This window comes from Tamandua tetradactyla, chromosome 5, assembly GCF_023851605.1.
Source record: "Tamandua tetradactyla isolate mTamTet1 chromosome 5, mTamTet1.pri, whole genome shotgun sequence".
In the NCBI taxonomy this organism is placed as follows: domain Eukaryota; kingdom Metazoa; phylum Chordata; class Mammalia; order Pilosa; family Myrmecophagidae; genus Tamandua; species Tamandua tetradactyla.
In genome coordinates this window covers 162,532,670-162,548,956 of record NC_135331.1, presented here as the reverse complement: position 1 = coordinate 162,548,956, position 16,287 = coordinate 162,532,670, and the positions used below count along the sequence as shown (strand labels likewise).

The 16,287-nt window shown below is 39.3% G+C and overlaps 1 long non-coding RNA gene across 2 annotated transcripts in view; it reads left to right on the top strand.

The window, feature by feature from the left end:
• LOC143682848 (uncharacterized) overlaps nucleotides 1-16,287 on the top strand; it is a 114,512-nt gene that overhangs the window by 26,777 nt on the left and 71,448 nt on the right. The window contains exon 3 of one of the 2 annotated variants that reach the window (XR_013175318.1): nucleotides 6,397-6,462. The exons of the other annotated variant lie outside the window; for it this stretch is intronic. This is a non-coding gene — a long non-coding RNA (uncharacterized LOC143682848). Of the gene's footprint in view, nucleotides 1-6,396; nucleotides 6,463-16,287 lie in introns of those variants that run through there. 2 annotated transcript variants of the gene reach the window in all.

Below are 16,287 nucleotides of genomic sequence, written 5' to 3'. Positions count from 1 at the left end.
CATTTGTTTTCCTTCTTATATACCGATATGATTTCCCTGCTGAATATAATTTCCCTGGCCTTGTTCCCCAGCTCAGCCCCTGACACCATCTAAGATTTTCTCAAAATCCCAGTGGAAAGGATCTCCTGACCTTTGTTCTTCAGTGTATCTTAAAATTGGGTGTAATGATAGCTACGTCATTGGTTGCTAAGGCATAATGACATCATTGATACAAAAGCCAAAAGGGGCCGGAGACCCGGGTTTGATTCCCGGTGCCTGCCCATGCAAAAATAAATAAATGAATAAAAGCCTAAAAGGGGTGGTGTAGGGTCTCACTCCAAGATATACTGTGTGAATGCTCACTTGGGAAATGCATTTACCATGAAAAAGAAATATGAAATTTCCTATGATCTGAAGGAAAATAAGGCCACCCTTTTAGGTTAATTATCTTGCTGAGACTAAATAAATTAAAGATCCCTAAGGCACAAATAGTTTTGTTCAGATTAGGAGACTCTACCTGCTCTCCCCAAAAGATAAATTATGTTCTTAATAATTATGAATCATCATTAAGATAGAATTTTGCTAGAAGACTCTCATGGAAGGCTGGTCTTTTAGAAGTGAATTCTCCCTGAAATCTTAGTTAGCAAAGATAGCTGGAAGAGAAGTTAAAAACTCTAAATATTTAATTGAAAATATTTACTTTCTTTTGTTTTCATTAATGTTATATGAGTCTGATAAAAGTGACTAATTTTAGTTTAATCATTTGCATATCAATGAAGGCACAATTTTATCCAGTCATTATAAATTATTGGTAAATCTTTCTTACACTATCTGTGCCATCTTTCCCTTATTCCATTTTTAACTGAAAAAACTCCAAATGACATTACTTTTAAATTCTTATCTTTTTCATATATCTCAGCTATCTATATCTCTCTTTATATATAAATGTACTTCACGCAAAATTCCTTAAATAAGGTGTATATAAGGCATAAGTTTACATTTAAGTCTTTGTATATACTTCTCTTCCTTGTACTCTCGTGGATATTCCTGAAATAGTTCTCAAATTTTTCCACTGGAAGTGTACTACTCTAAGGAAGATCAACTCAGGCCTTAGGTGATGCCCTTCCCTCAGGCTTAGTTTCCTTTTGACAGAGGTCAAACCAAAGATTAAAGGTAATTGTGCCAGTTCTGACTCTGTGAGTGTCGGGTTCTCCCAGAGTCCCACATCTGACTGGGGGGGGGGGGGGGGGAAGGGTGGAGGTCCCTGGCGGCGGAGAGTAGCTGAGGCCTCCCCGTTAACTCTTCAGGTTTTAGGAAAGAGAGAAAGTGAATCTTGGGTTGAATCCAGGGGGAAAAAAGGAATGGAATGTCACCAGGGGTCACTGAAAGAGCATCACACTGCACATTCTTCACAAGAGTTTTGTTGCTGCCACAATTACACAATTGACTCCGATGTTGCAGCTGGTTAAGGTCTTCGGCATGCTGGCTGGATGTGTTATGTGTAAATAAAGTATCCATGATCAGTGCATTTGGGATGATTTTCTTATAGAATATTTCAAGGGCCTCAAGGAAGTGGTGATGCTTAGAATCAGTCTTTCGAGTGTTGTGAAGCATGTACAGTGCCACCGCAATCTAAAAAGAATATACGTATTTTTTGTGGTTGATGTACCCGCTGCTGGATCCCTGGTGCCTAAAAGAGGGGCCTGCTCAGTGATTATTTACTGATTGACTTTTATTAAGGGGTAATTATATATTTTAACAGGTTGCTAAAGGGGGAGTGAGGTAAGCATTGCCCATAATACAGATTTCAGCACAGGGCTAACTTAAACATCATCCATTTCTCTTTCATGAAATACGTTTGCAATAGGCAAGTTTAGAGCTTTGGAATTTTGTCATAGAGCTTGGGAATTCTGATGATGGGGGGAAGGACAATGCTTCAGAAAGAAGCAGTGTTTGGTATGAATAGACAACCAGCATCCAGACGCACAGGGTGGAAAGGAGGCGTCTAAGGAGGAGGACATGAATGGAGAGTAGAAGAGGTAGAGGGAAGTGAGAAAGAAGACTTAACCCGAGTAGGGGCCCTATTTGGGGAAATAGCAGAAAACCAATTCCCAGAAGTGACATAATAGATGATGACTACACAAGCAAGAAAACTTAATGTTGGTTTTGAAGTCTACAGTCAAAGGAGAGCTTTAGAGATGTAAAATCATTATGGAAGGGGATTACTTTTTAGGCAATATTTGGAACTGATTTTAAAAGTGAGGGAGGAGAGTGTGATAACCATCATAGAAGATATGTTTTATATATATATATGAAGACAACATTAACCTTTATTGCAAATAAAGGTTATTATTGCAATCCTGGTATACTACCAGAAGCTGAAAAAATTGCTTTCACAACAAATGTGAAATGTCTCTGTTGGGCAAGCCACAAATATTAAACGAAGGAAAAGGAAATGGGCTATCTTTCAATATTTGTAATGAAAAATAGAACTGTTTCTTTACTTTCTTTTCCAATCTTAATAAATCTTTGCTCTAACTTCTCTTTAAGATATATATATATTTTCACATCCACTTTCCTCTGCAAGTTTCAATTCAAGTATGAGTCCAAAAGTATTCGAGTTCAGTTTTATGGGAGATGATTTGAAAAAAAAGGAATCCGATACAACTTTCTTTTTTTCTGCACGGGCAGGCTCCCAGAATCAAACAGTCTCTAGCACAGCAGGTGAAAATCCTGCCACTGAGCCACCATTGCCTGCCCCATATCAAATTTCTTTTTATCCCAGTGATTGAGTGTAAAATGTAAGCCAAGAAAGAAGATCTTAGAGCAGGATATTGTATACACTATGAATGTGATTACTTACTATGAACCAAGACAATGGACTTTTGATTGGGTAGCGTTTTCCAATATATGGTAAGGGACTAAGAGTGGCCATTTAGTGGGTGGCTGTATGTGAGGGCTTTGTGTACATCATTTCCCAGTCCTCCCAGAGCTGTTAAGGAAGTACCCTGAAGCTCAGTCTTTGGACCTCTTCTCCCTACTCCCCTCCCTTAGGATTTGGATAAACATGGGTCATATCAACACCTCTTATACTGTAATAACTTTACAATGCACAAACCTGGTTTGCCTTTCAAATTCTAAACTGTATGCAATTAGTGTAAAATATTAATCTTATCATTTACTTAGCTATGTGTACCATGCATCATGCTAAGTACTTTGTATATATGACCTGATGAATCCTCCCTACCAACCTGTGAGAAGGAGAGATTCTCATTGTCACATTACAGAAGACGACAAGTGATTCTCTGGAGTTCCTCCTCTGGGTCCTAAAACCACACCTCTCTGATAGACTTCAGAGCCACTTTGGGCACTAGGATGGATTGCCTTCCATCATGGACATTTGTCCCATTTGATTGGCTTTATAAAGGTTCTTTCTGTCTAGAGTTTTATAATGGGCCTGGAGCCATCATGCAGTCTGAGCCCTTTATATAATGGATGAGAAAACAGAGGTTAAATGGCAGGCCAGATGTCACCAGAGACATTTGGGAATGAAACTGAGGTTTCCTCACTACCTGTCCTGGTTTCTTCTGTCTCTGCATTGTTTCTCTGTTGTCATTAAATCAACGCAATGCTTAGGATTAGAATTTTTTCTTAAACTAATGAATCAGTGTATAACTTACAAGCTACCGGCATTGTGCAAAGACTGTTAAATGGGGTCAGAGTGTCTCAAATCTGCAATTTAATCACAGAAGCATAGACCCCATATGGAACCTGAGGCCAGGCATTCACCCCCAGAGCAGGAAGTGAGGGAAGAAAGTACAGGGCAGAAAGTACAGGGAAATCGTCAGCATCAGGAGAATATGTACAATATTTTCACTGAATTTTGAAGATCTGGAGATTTCACTATGTTCTGAATATTTGAATCAAAACTGTAGTGTTCCAAATTCCTCTACTGCTCCTCATTAAGGCCTTAGAAGTTGCTTCTGAATTATCTGATACTGAATGATACTTATTGACAAGAGTGACCAACCTGCTGAAGCAGGGTTTTGTAAGGGGAATTGATGGCTTTGTAGATACAGGAATTACTGTAAGCATGCAGGCAGTCACTGTCATTACCTCAGGCTGCTTTCATGGCTTCACGCGATGTGTGCACAGAGATGCAATAGCAAAACCAAACAGAAATGTTGAACACATACTTCAGGTAATGTTTTATGTAAACCTTGGCTTACTGTCCTTTTATACTGGATGGGGCTGTTGGTAAAATGCTGTCGTTAAAGAATGCTTCGAAGGCAGAGCTAATGCAGGAGCTGCTAGAAAGATAATTGAACAAGATATTTATTAGTATCTCTAGGACGTATCACTACCACCGTATTTCTACCCATAAAGGCTTTTCATTTTCCTTTAACCCTAAATAAGAGACCCATTCTTTTATTTGCCAGGAATGTAGAAAACCCAGAACAGAGTTAAGAGGGCGTGGCACTGTAGCCTTTCTGGCCATTCTTGGGTGAACAGGTGAAAAAGCAGCATCTTACAGAATCCTCTGTTCCTTAGCAATGCTGTGGCCGAGACTTGTTTGCTCGAGGTCACTTCGGACATACACAGGAGGGAAATCAGTGCTGGCCTGGACCTGCAAAAGACAAGCACAGCTGTGACACACGGAGTAGGTTCAGCAAAGGCAACTAGAGGAGAAATTAATCCATTCCAAATTCTAGCAGGTGTTTCTTGCAGTCACGCGTCAAGAATGGTTTTCACCAATTCTTTGGCTGGGATGAACAGGAAATTGATATTAGCTGTCTACTGTAGCATGTGTGCATGTGTTTTGATTCAATGCTTAGGAAAACTAGGTGGTAAGTGAATATAATTATTCCTTACTCTAGGTTCCATCCTCCTCAGGCTTTTGACAGTTTCTATCAACTCATTAAAAATCCCCTGCAGGAAAGTTTATAGGCATATGCCTGGCCTGGATGAGGCTTACTTGATTATTCAGGTCAAGATTCTGATATCTGAAGTGGCAATCTGAGGTTTGCAATGATCTGTACACAATTTATATCTATCTGGTTGTGCTACACATTAGAAACCCGAACACTCCGTATATAAACAGTCATTTTATATTCAAACAGTTTAAATTTTAATGTGTCAAGGGAAGATGTTCAAGGACCCCTTTTGTCCTTTCATTATACCAGGGGGTATCCTTTTTCTATTATTTAATATTCCCTCATTTCCCCATCTGTCTTATTTTCATTTGCATGTCTATATTTATATCTCATTATGGCTGTTAAAGTTTTGGTCGTAATTTTATTTTGTCCTTAAATGTTTTATGTCTTTTAAAATCTATATCATGCCACCCCTTAAGTACGTTCTCTCCCCTGAGTCTCAGTGTAATCAAAGAAAAAAGAAAGCAATGTCTGGCCTACTATAGATGTAAGAATATACTATTAGAATGGGTAAAAATTGCATTATTACTTAAGTATGCTTTTGAAAACATGATGAAGGATTTAAGTATAAAACATCTGGCTACTAGGGCAGACTTCTGTGTATCCACAGATCTGGTCACTTGCGCCTCCTGAACCCACTCTGCCTGGCTAGAGATGACAATTCCCATCCTCCCTTGATACAGAGACACGAGGCTAAGTTCCTTCTTAAATGGAAGTAAAAGCACCGTGTGCAACTCCTGTCCCCTTGCTTCCGTAGAAATTGCTTGGTCCAGACTGCTCTTCTATCTTGTTCATGCAAGTTGGAATATGAATGTAGCTGCTTTTCAATTTCAACTTGCAAATGAAGGCAATGGGTAATGTTTTCAAATTTTCCACAGATATTAGTCTTTGGGATTCAGGTTGAGAAAGCAATTTCCAAGGGATCCTTGGGAATTCCTCAATTCACAAGTTATTCTGTAATTTTCTTGACACTTTATATGTTTTAAAATAATAAGAGGCCATAAAAATATTGGATCTTATTTATTTTTATTTTATTTTTTGCATGGGTAGGCACTGGGAAGTGAATCTAAGTCTTTGGCATGGAAGGCAAGAACTCTGCCTGCTGAGCCACCATGGCCTGCCCAATATTGGATCTTATTTTTGCTATGAAACATTTATACTAAAAGTTTCTAAGATTTTATGCAAAAAAAACGATGTCATGATAAATACAGGGTTTATTGTTACTATAAACCCATATACTGTGGCAAGTTTATATACTTCAATAACCTATAAAAATGATATAGACATTTGGTAACAGAAAGCATTAAAAAATATTGACATAAAAATAAATTCCAAATGAAAATGATTTTTAAAAATGAAATATTGAACTATAAATATTTAATGTTTAAAGGATACTTCTTAAAATAAAATTTCAAATCACACAAAGCACTAATTATTCTATCTGGCAATCTTGCTTTTTTTTTTTTTTCTTTTGCATGGGCAGGCACCGAGAACCGAACCTGGGTCTCTGGCATGGCAGGTGAGAATTCTGCCACTGAGGCACTGTCACACCACCCTGCTCTTTGTTTCTTGACAAGCATTCCAGAGGTAAAAAAATTTCTTTCATTTTGTATTGACATTGCTTGGGTTGTTAAAATTGTGTCCAAAAGTGTCTTTGAGATTGCTCTTAAGGGTACACCTTACTTCATACAAGCTCATTTCCTTTTTGTAGTGATAAAATATTTTACCTGCTTGCCGTGACTTCGTTTTTGCTGTTGAAAATCAAATTGCTTTTTATAATGCAGATTTTAGATCAGTTTTCGATTTCATGTTGGAGTATTCTACAACATCTGTCTCTTCTTTGTATTTCTCTTGTTGACTTATTTTCAAAGAACCTCAGCCTATAGGGACTATTTAAACACTGGAAAATGTCAGGTTTCCCAGAAAGATGAACAGCTCTGTATTAAATCACGCATGCGAAATTGCCAACCTAAGTATTTGTTTTGCTTCCAAAACTTGTTCTTTCTTGGAATACCTTTCATAAAATAAGCTATGTTATAAAGCAACTAATATTTGTTTTATTAGCAGGAATGACTCGCCATTAGTAGCAGACAGGGCTGTGAGCACACACTAAAAACTAGGCAACTATTACAAACAAGACTGATAGTGACCACTTGTCTTAAATGCTTTCCTGTGCAGCTTCCCAGAAGTGCTGATCTTAAACTCTCGACTTGGTGCATCAGCATTCCTTGCTCTCACCTGTGACTGCACATCAGTGGCATCCTTCGAATAAACGATTATGTTGACTGTTGAGTTTTAATTCTTGGAGGAGAATTATAATACTTTTTCCTTGTTTTATCAACTCATTTTTTAAAAATAATTTTAATTCAGGATTCAAGGAAACATATATAGTCCCCAAGATATGCCAGGAAGAAATTCCTCATGGAAATACCAATTTAGGGGATAGTGTAAGAACACGTAAGCATTGCTCCAGAATGGTGGGGGATCAGGGAGCAAAGCTGCCTTGTCAACCTAGAGTGACTGGACAGTTACCAGAGAGAGAAAGGAACCTGTAGTTTATTCAAGCCCTTTTAATTGGGTTCTCTTTGTTACAGCAGCCTAACCTTCCTCCTAAATAATTCAGAAATGCAATCAATGGTTTATACCCAAAACTGCAGTGGATATCTTTCCTCATAGCTTGTTCAGAAACTTAGATAGTTTTATAATAAAACTTCAACTTGAAAGAGATCTTAGAGATGATTGATCTAGTTCAATTCCCTCAATTTATAGATTAATTAACAAGCCCAAAAGATAGCAAATGACTTGCCCAAGGACACTAAAATTTTTTTTAGGTTAATACAATGTGGTTGATGTGGAAAATAATTCTCTATCTACAAGTTAATGCAAAGGGATACATAAAATATCTTCAAGCCCAAGGGACAGAAGTCTAGTTCTTTTTTAACATTTATACTGGCACAGAGGAGATGTGATAATATTCTTTTTTTCCAGTTACGTGTGTTATATCTTGATTACTTAATCTTGGCTCATTGTCTAAAAATGCCTGTGTAGAATGGTTCACTTAGTTAAAAGTGAACTAAACAGTATCTTAAGCATTTTTTTATTTTAAAAATAATTTATTATCTTTCACCTATGGCCCCTGTGAATTTTTTAAGTACACAGAGAGCAAAGAAATAAAAAATTATTTTGTGCAATCAAAGTTCAAGCTACTTCAGATGAGAAGGGAATTGGAACTATGACAAAGTATAACTGAATTTTAAATGAATATGAAGCTATTATAAAGTAATATCGATGTCTTGAATTCTAAGTTCCATATTGAGGTCATAGTAATGGCTTAGTGTTTTATGATCCCGTGTGGTATTAGTGACATCATATCTTCAATCTTAACTTCGGCTCAAGCAAAAATAAATCTTAATGTTGTAAACTGTATGGTAGCATAACTGCCTTGTTCAGTAGGGATCATTTTTCCCTAAATGTCACTAATACTTGCTGTGTGTGTGTGTGTGTGTGTTTTAAAGAAATACCCACCCCATTTTGTTGCAGTGGTAAATATTTCTACGGTTGTAGCATGACTTGTAGGGGCAGAGGCTTTTCTATTTTTGTTTGTGCATTAAATTGTTATGCATTGGTGTATAAACCAGTAAGGCTAAATGTGTAAGACTCATTCAGCACATATAGGCCACTTAATTGCTAGATTGAAAATTCATGTCTGGATATTACATTTCTGTATTTTAAAGAGGAAGTCTAGAACCAAGCAAGTGCAAGAGAGAGATCAGAAGATCAGAGAAAGGCTCAGCATTCTTGGAAGAAAGTCAAGGTTGAAGGAAAAAGAGGAGCATTTTGAGGTCACAGTCTCCTGGGAGAAATTGAGGGGCTAGTTCCTCTGAACATGTGCAAGGAAGGATTCAAACACTTATGACCATGAGAAAGAAGAAGTGACACTTCTGGTGATATAAAGAAAAACAACTTTAATAAGCAGAATTTGTTAAAGGGATAGGGTCTTGATTTGTATGTAGAATTTGTTATTTATTTGGCCTTTGCTCTAAATTGCATGACTTATAATTAGTGATGTTTTTACTTTCTTAACAAGGAATTATATCTTTGTGAAAAACTGTATGAAATTCTAAATGATATCCCTGGGTTTTTCTCTAGCATTTAGTTAATAGAGATTATATAAATACTTTTATATCTGATATCTGTCTACTATTTTTGCAATCATCGCATACATGATCATTAAATGCAAATTACAGAAATGTGTAGATAACATTAATTAGAAGAAATCTGTACATTGGGACTAAGCTACTGTGAACAGACATCATCATTCACGAAGTGACAACTACTAAAATTACAGGCACAGTGTATAGGTACAATTCTTCTTTCAATCAGATAGGAGAACTTAGACCTTTCAGTTTTGTAAAGGTCATAATTTTAAAGAAAGATCTGTCCATATTCTTTTGGCTTGGAGCCTTATTAGGACATTTTTAATTTCCTTGGATTTTAGTTAGAATATGATTTTTCAGACTTTAAGTTCTTGTTTGTAGTACATAGGGTAACACTATAGCCTACTTCCTTTAACTTTAAAATAAGGAAAATAAGACTAACGTTTTCATGTTAAATTAGTAAAATGCATGAAGATTGTGAAAGCAATTGGTTGCCTATGATAGTCAACTGAGAGGCTGAAATATTTTAATAAAGAGTTTAGAAGCACCTCTCATCCCATGTAATAACACATGTGAAATGTCAGGCCATTGAAAATGATTATAATATAGTGTCAGAAAAATAATCATCTGTATTTTCCCCTTTCTGATGGAAGACACTGTGAGCTAATGGGGTTTGGGGTGGGAAGGGAAAGCACAGATATTAGAAAAGGGAAGTTCCAAAGACCAGAAATTAGCAATGTCTGATCAACAATATCCTAAACAGGGACAGAGAACAAGAAGGGCACACAAGTTAGAGAGGTGCTCTTTTATGGGGCTGTGGTTATTCTTGAAGCTTCACAATGGCCATATGCCTTTTCTGATAAGCCACCTCTTTTTGTTGTGTCTATCAGTCAGGATCCCAGACAGAAAAGAGATGGCACATCAGGTAATGTGAGGAAGCTCTACTTATGAGACTGTCACAAAGGTGTGAATAGGATGTCGGGACACCATGAGAGATGGTGCAGGTACAGACAGACGTTAATAGTGCAATTGTCACTTCTCTAGGCTGGCGAGGTGGAGGGGAGGAGCAGATTACAAGAGTCTAGAAAGAGAGAGCCATGTGGATCAGGCTGCCTTGAGAGATGCACTGATATGTTGAGGGTTCCAGTTAGCCAGAGGCAACCTTAGGGAAAAGGAATGAGAGAATAAATACCCTGAGCACATTTATGGGCTGACTCCAACCAGAAGTCAGGGGGTCCAGGATATCTTGATTTAATCCATGAAGGTCAGCAGGGTGAAGGAACAAATGGAACATATTTAATATACTGTGGTTCTACTCACACATGTGAAATTTTGTTAACTGTTTTCTCCCCCAGTTTTGCTGATACTAGGAACAATGTTATGGATGGAGGACATGAGCCTTCTGGTCAATAGAAAGAAATGTCTCCTTTGAACACTTGGAAGTGGGTGGTACTCTTTACTTGTGAGATTGAGAAGCGTGAACCATCTGGATGAATCTTGTCAGTTCTAAAGCTCTGACAAAGCTGAGGTTAAATCACAGTAAATTTGCTGAGGCTCCTGAGCTCTCTTGGAAAGCTGGTCATCTGGTCTTCTCTTGGTAACTTTCATATCTTAATATGGATTCCTTCTAAAGTATGTTAAGATTTTTGGTACAATTTGCTTTATACTGACTCTAAAAACATCTCACTTTGAGCATAGCTCTGTGTATTAGTCAGGGTTCTCTATAGAAACAGAACCAACAGGAGATAGCTGTAAATATAAAATTTATAAAAGTATCTCATGCAACCGTGGGAACGTAAGAGCACCAAACCCATAGGGCAGGCTGTGAGGCTGGTGAATCCGATGAAGGGTCTTGATGAACTCCATAGGAGAGGCTCTCTGACCAAAGAAGCAGTGAAAATTCTCTCTTCTCCTTTAAAAGTCTTCAACTAATTTCTAAATAGAACATAATAACAGACATATGTTTTGTCTAACACTACTCAACTGTCCTGTATACAGCTAGAGGACAAGTCCTTAGATAACATTCACTCTTAAAGTTGATATCCTATAACCTAAATACTGTAACATGAGCAATATAACTTCTGTCATGATAAGTAGAGAGTAAGATATTTGTTTTACATACAAATCCAAATATTTTGTACATTTGTACTTTTGTATTTTGTATCCAAGTACAAAACAAGGATGAAATTACACATACCATCACAGTTCTTGTTTCTGTAACTGAATATATGGTTATGGTTTGTATTTATCACTATCTTCTTCCACTACCCATCTTCAGCTGACCATGGTTATTTGCCTGGTGTAGTGACCCAAACCTTCAGTCCTGAAGTTTCTGGGCCATTGGTAATCCTGCCTGGATTGAGTTGTTGCAGTTTTCCACTGACATTAATCACAGGGCATGGTAGTACTAAGAGATGCCCGTAAGGACCTCCTGTTTTGCAGGAAAACTCTTCCTTACCTCCATTGTATAGCTGCAGCTATATTTCCCTTTGATAGTCAGGATCAATCACCCCAGTCAGTACAATAATCCCCTTCCTTGCCTGTTGGTTCAAAGACATGAGAAGCCCAAAATGTCAGGTGGCAGTCTTAACTTCCAGTTCAATGGAATCATTGTTCTGTCTCCTGGAAAAGACACTCCTCCTTTTGGAACTAAGATCTGTAGATCAGCAGAGCTTAAGGTTTCGGGACAGGAGGCAAACATTTTCCTGGTGGATCACTAGGGGTGATAGTGACTGGTGCCACTCCCATTTCCACTCCCTAATTCCTGTACCCGTGAATCCTGGTTATGGGAGAAAAAGCACCATACAGTGGACACTGATTCAGAGCATACACAACCTCCAGGAGAACATTGCCCAGCCCTGCAAGGTATTGCCACCTAGTTGGTGCCATAATTGGGTCTTCAAAAGGCCATTTCACCATTCTATCAACCCAACTCCTCTGGATGCTGGGGAACATGGTAAGACCAGAGAATTCCATGAACATGTGCCTATTCTTGCACTTCACTTGCTGTGATTTGGGCTCCTTGATCAGAAGCAATGCTGTGTGGAATATCATGATGGTGGATAAGGCATTTCATAAGTCCATGGATGGTAGTTTTGGCAGAATCATTGCATGCGGGGAAGACAAACCCACATACAGAGTGTGTTTCTATTCTAGTTAGAACAAATTGCTGTCCCTTCCATAATGGAAGTGGTCCAATGGAATGAGCCAGTCACCAGGTAGCAGGCTAATGGACCTTTGGGAATGGTGCCATATTGGGGACTGAATGTGGATCTCTGCTGCTTGCAGATTGGGCACTCAATTCACTTGGTGAGTGGTGTTCCATGTTGCTAAGCCCGTGCATGACCTCCAACCCTACCACCTTGCTCACCTTGTTCATGAGCCCCTTGGACAATGGCAGGAGTGACTGGGGAAAGAGGATGACTTGTATCCACAGAATGGGTTATCTTATCCACTTGATTATTAAAACCTTTCTCTGCTGCAGGTTCTCTTTGGTAAGCATTCACATGGGACACAAATGTCTCTATATTTTTTGTCCACCCAGAAAGGTCTATTCACATATCTCTTCCCCAGATCTCTTTGTCACCAATTTTCCAATCATGCTCCTTCCAAGTTCCTGACCATCCAGCCAAACCATTAGCATCAACCCACGAGTCAATATACAAATTCACCTCCTGCTAGTTTCCCTTCCAAGAAAAATGGATAACTAGGTGCACTTCTTTAAGTTTCAAGATTTTACCTCACCACTGTCTTTCAAAGACATTCTGGAAAGTGGCTGTGTATTGAAACTATCCACTTTTGGGTGGTACCTGCATATTTTACAGAGCCATCTGTAAACCAGGCCCAAGTTTTCTCTTCTTCAGTCAACTTACTCTAAGGAACTCCCCAAGAGGCCATAGCTCTGGTCTGGGAAAGAGAAGATAATGTGGCAGGAGTGGGGGCTATGGGCATTTGGCCTACTTCTTCATGTAATATACTCTTGCCTTCCATTCATGCTCGAGCCCTATCTCTTATATACCATTTCCATTTTATGATGGAGTGCTGCTGTGCATGCCCAGCTTTCTGGCTTGGTGGGTCAGACAGCACCCAGTTCATGATAGGTAACTTGGGTCTCATGGTAACTTGGTGCCAATGTTAAGCACTCAGTTTCTACTAAGGCAGTAATAGGCCAAAACCTGTTTCTCAAAAGGAGAGTAGAACTTGTAGTGGTTGGTAAGATTTTACTCCAAAATCCTAAGGGCCTGCATTGTGATTCTCCTATAGTGGCCTGCTAAATGCTCCAGACAGCATCTCTATATGCTACTGACCCTTCCAGCACCACTGGATCTTCTGGATCATATGGTACAAGTGGCACAGCAGCTTACACAGCAGCCTGGACCTGTTGCAGATCCTCCTGTTTTTCTAGTCCCCACTCAAAACCAGCAGCTTTTCTTGTCATTTGGTAAATGGGTCAGAGTAGCACACCCAAATGAGAAATATTTTTTCTCCAAAATCCAAAGAGGCCAACTAGGTGTTGTACTTCTTTTTTGGTTATAGGAGGGGCCATATACAACAGTTTATCCTTTACCCTTAGAAAGGATATCTTGATATGTCCCACACCACTGAGCACCTAGAAATTTCACGGAGGTGGAAGGACCCTGTATTTTTGTTGGATTTATCTCCCATCCCTTAACATGCACATGTCTTACCAATAAGCCTAAAGTAGTTGTAGCTTCTTGCTACTAGGTCCAGTAAGCATGATATCATCAGTATAATTGACCAATATGATGTCTTGTGGGAGGAAGGAATGATCAAGTTCTCTGAGGACAAGATATGACGTAGGGCTGGAGAGTTGACATACAGCTGAGGTAGGATAGTGAAGGTTTACTTCTGGCCTTGCCAACTGAATGCAAACTGTTTCTGGTGGTCCTTCCTGACAGCTATTGAGAAAAAAGCATTTGCCAGATCAGTAGCTGCATATCAGGCACCAGGGGATGTGCTGATTTACTCAAGCAATGATATCACATCTGGAACAGCAGCTGCAATTGGAGCCACCACCTGGTTAGGCTTATGATAATCCAGTGTCATCCTCTGAGACCCAACTATTTTTGGCAAAAGCCAAGTAGGAGAGTTGAAGGGGGTTGTAGTGGGAATCACCATCCCTGCATCCTACAGATCCTTAAGAGTGGCACCACTATCTGCAGTCCCTTCAGTGATCCAGTGTTGCTTCTGATTTACTATTTTGCTGGGTAGGCACAGTTCTAGTGGCTTCTACTTGGCCTTTCCTACCATAATAGCCCTCACTCCACATGTCAAGGAACCAATGTGGGGATTCTGCCAGTTGCTGAGTATGTCAATTCCAATTATGCATTCCTGAATTGGGGAAATAACTACAAAATTGGTCTGGGGACCCACTGGATCTACTGTGAGATGGATCTAAGCTAAAACTCCATTGATTACTTGGCCTCCATAGGTCCCTATTTTGGTGGGCCAGAGTGACGTTTTGGGTCTTCTGGAATTAGTGTCATTTCTGAGCCGGTGTCTAAAAATCTCTGAAATATCTGGTAATTTCCCTTTCCCCAATGCACAGTCACCCTGGTAAAAGACTGTAGGTCTCTTTGGGAAGGCTGTGAGGAAGGTAAACAGTATAAATTTTGGGCAGTGTAACAGAGTCCTTCCCCAGGGGTGCCTGGCCCTCCCGTCAGTCAAGGGACTCTGAGTCTATGAACTGTCTCAACTCTCAGAATTGATTATGGGGCTGTGATTCTTTTTGTAATTCAAGTTAGACTTCTGTCCACTTGACCTAGAATGCTTCTGCTTATGCAGCTCAAAAAAGAATTTAGTAGAGCGCCCACCTATTTTACTTGCAGGTACCCCATGATCTACTAGCCAACACCACAAGTCTCTGCAAGTCAGATTAATGTGACTGCTGTTTTGAATCGCTTGTCTATTATGGTGGCCATGCCCACCTTGTCTATGGTGATTAACTCTCAGCACCTGGCTTCTGTTAACTCAGACTCTGATCATACCCATCGTGTTTAAGGATTCCAGCTCCATGACAGCAGTTCCCACAGTAGTATAGAGAAGGGTGACCACAGAGCTCTTCAGAGATGATGGAGCGAATCTCACAAATTTATTCTTCAAAGTCCTGGAAAAAGGTGTGTCCTCTGGACATTCCTGAGGTGGGTGAGCAGGTCTTTCATGTTAAATCTACTCTAAGATTTCAATCTATCTAAGCCTTTGGATCCTGTCATTTACATTATACCATGGCAGTTCTGACATTTTGGCCTCAGATAATATCAGCCACCTATTGATCCATGTTTCAGACAGACAAGCTGTTAACACCCTTTCTAACCACTTGAGCTACAACACCGAATGCAGAATCTCTGCTTAGTGGGCCCATATCAATAAATTCAGCTTCATATTCCTTCCACTATTATCCCACACCCTTAATATCCATTTCCACACATATTCCCCTGATTTCTGTCTATATATATTGGAAAACTCATGCAGTTCTTTTTGGAGTATAACGTACCTCCTTATGAGTCACACTTTGTACCTCACCTTTAGGCATCTGTTGGGACTTTAGTCTAGTTATAGGTCTTGAAGGAAAGATGGGTCATGAAAAGAATTACAAGTGTCTTTCAAGCCAATTACCTCAGGGCATTTAATTGCAGCTTCATCTGGTGAAACAGGCTTACCTGCTCCAGACAGAGGAATGAGGACTGTTTACCTAGAGGAGATGGTTACAGGTTTAGCGGGTACTGAAAGGTTAATCTCTTTAGGTGTAAATTGTTTGGATGACTTCTCAGGGTGGACTGGAGGCTGGGAAGCTGTTTCCTGAAGGCAGGCTGGAGATTGGGTGGCTATTTCCTCAGGACAGACCGTTAACAGGTCTATCTAGCAAAGACTCAGTAGAATCCAGGGTTTCCTTGTCCCCACTGCAATTATTATCAACCCAAATGTCCCCATCCCAAGTTTCAGGATCCCATTATTTTCCAATCAAAGCCCTTAATTTAATAGCAGACACCCTGCAAACTTGAGAATTTAGTTTATGTTGTAAATCTGCTATTTTCACAATAAGACTCTGGGTCTGGTTTTCAGAGATCTCAAGTCTGCGACCACAGGAATTAAGGTTTTCTTTCAGAATACACATAGAAACTTTTTACATCTTTCATATGACATTTAAGTTGCAAATTTGATGCCTTCATCTCATCCCTCTTCCTCATAACTATATC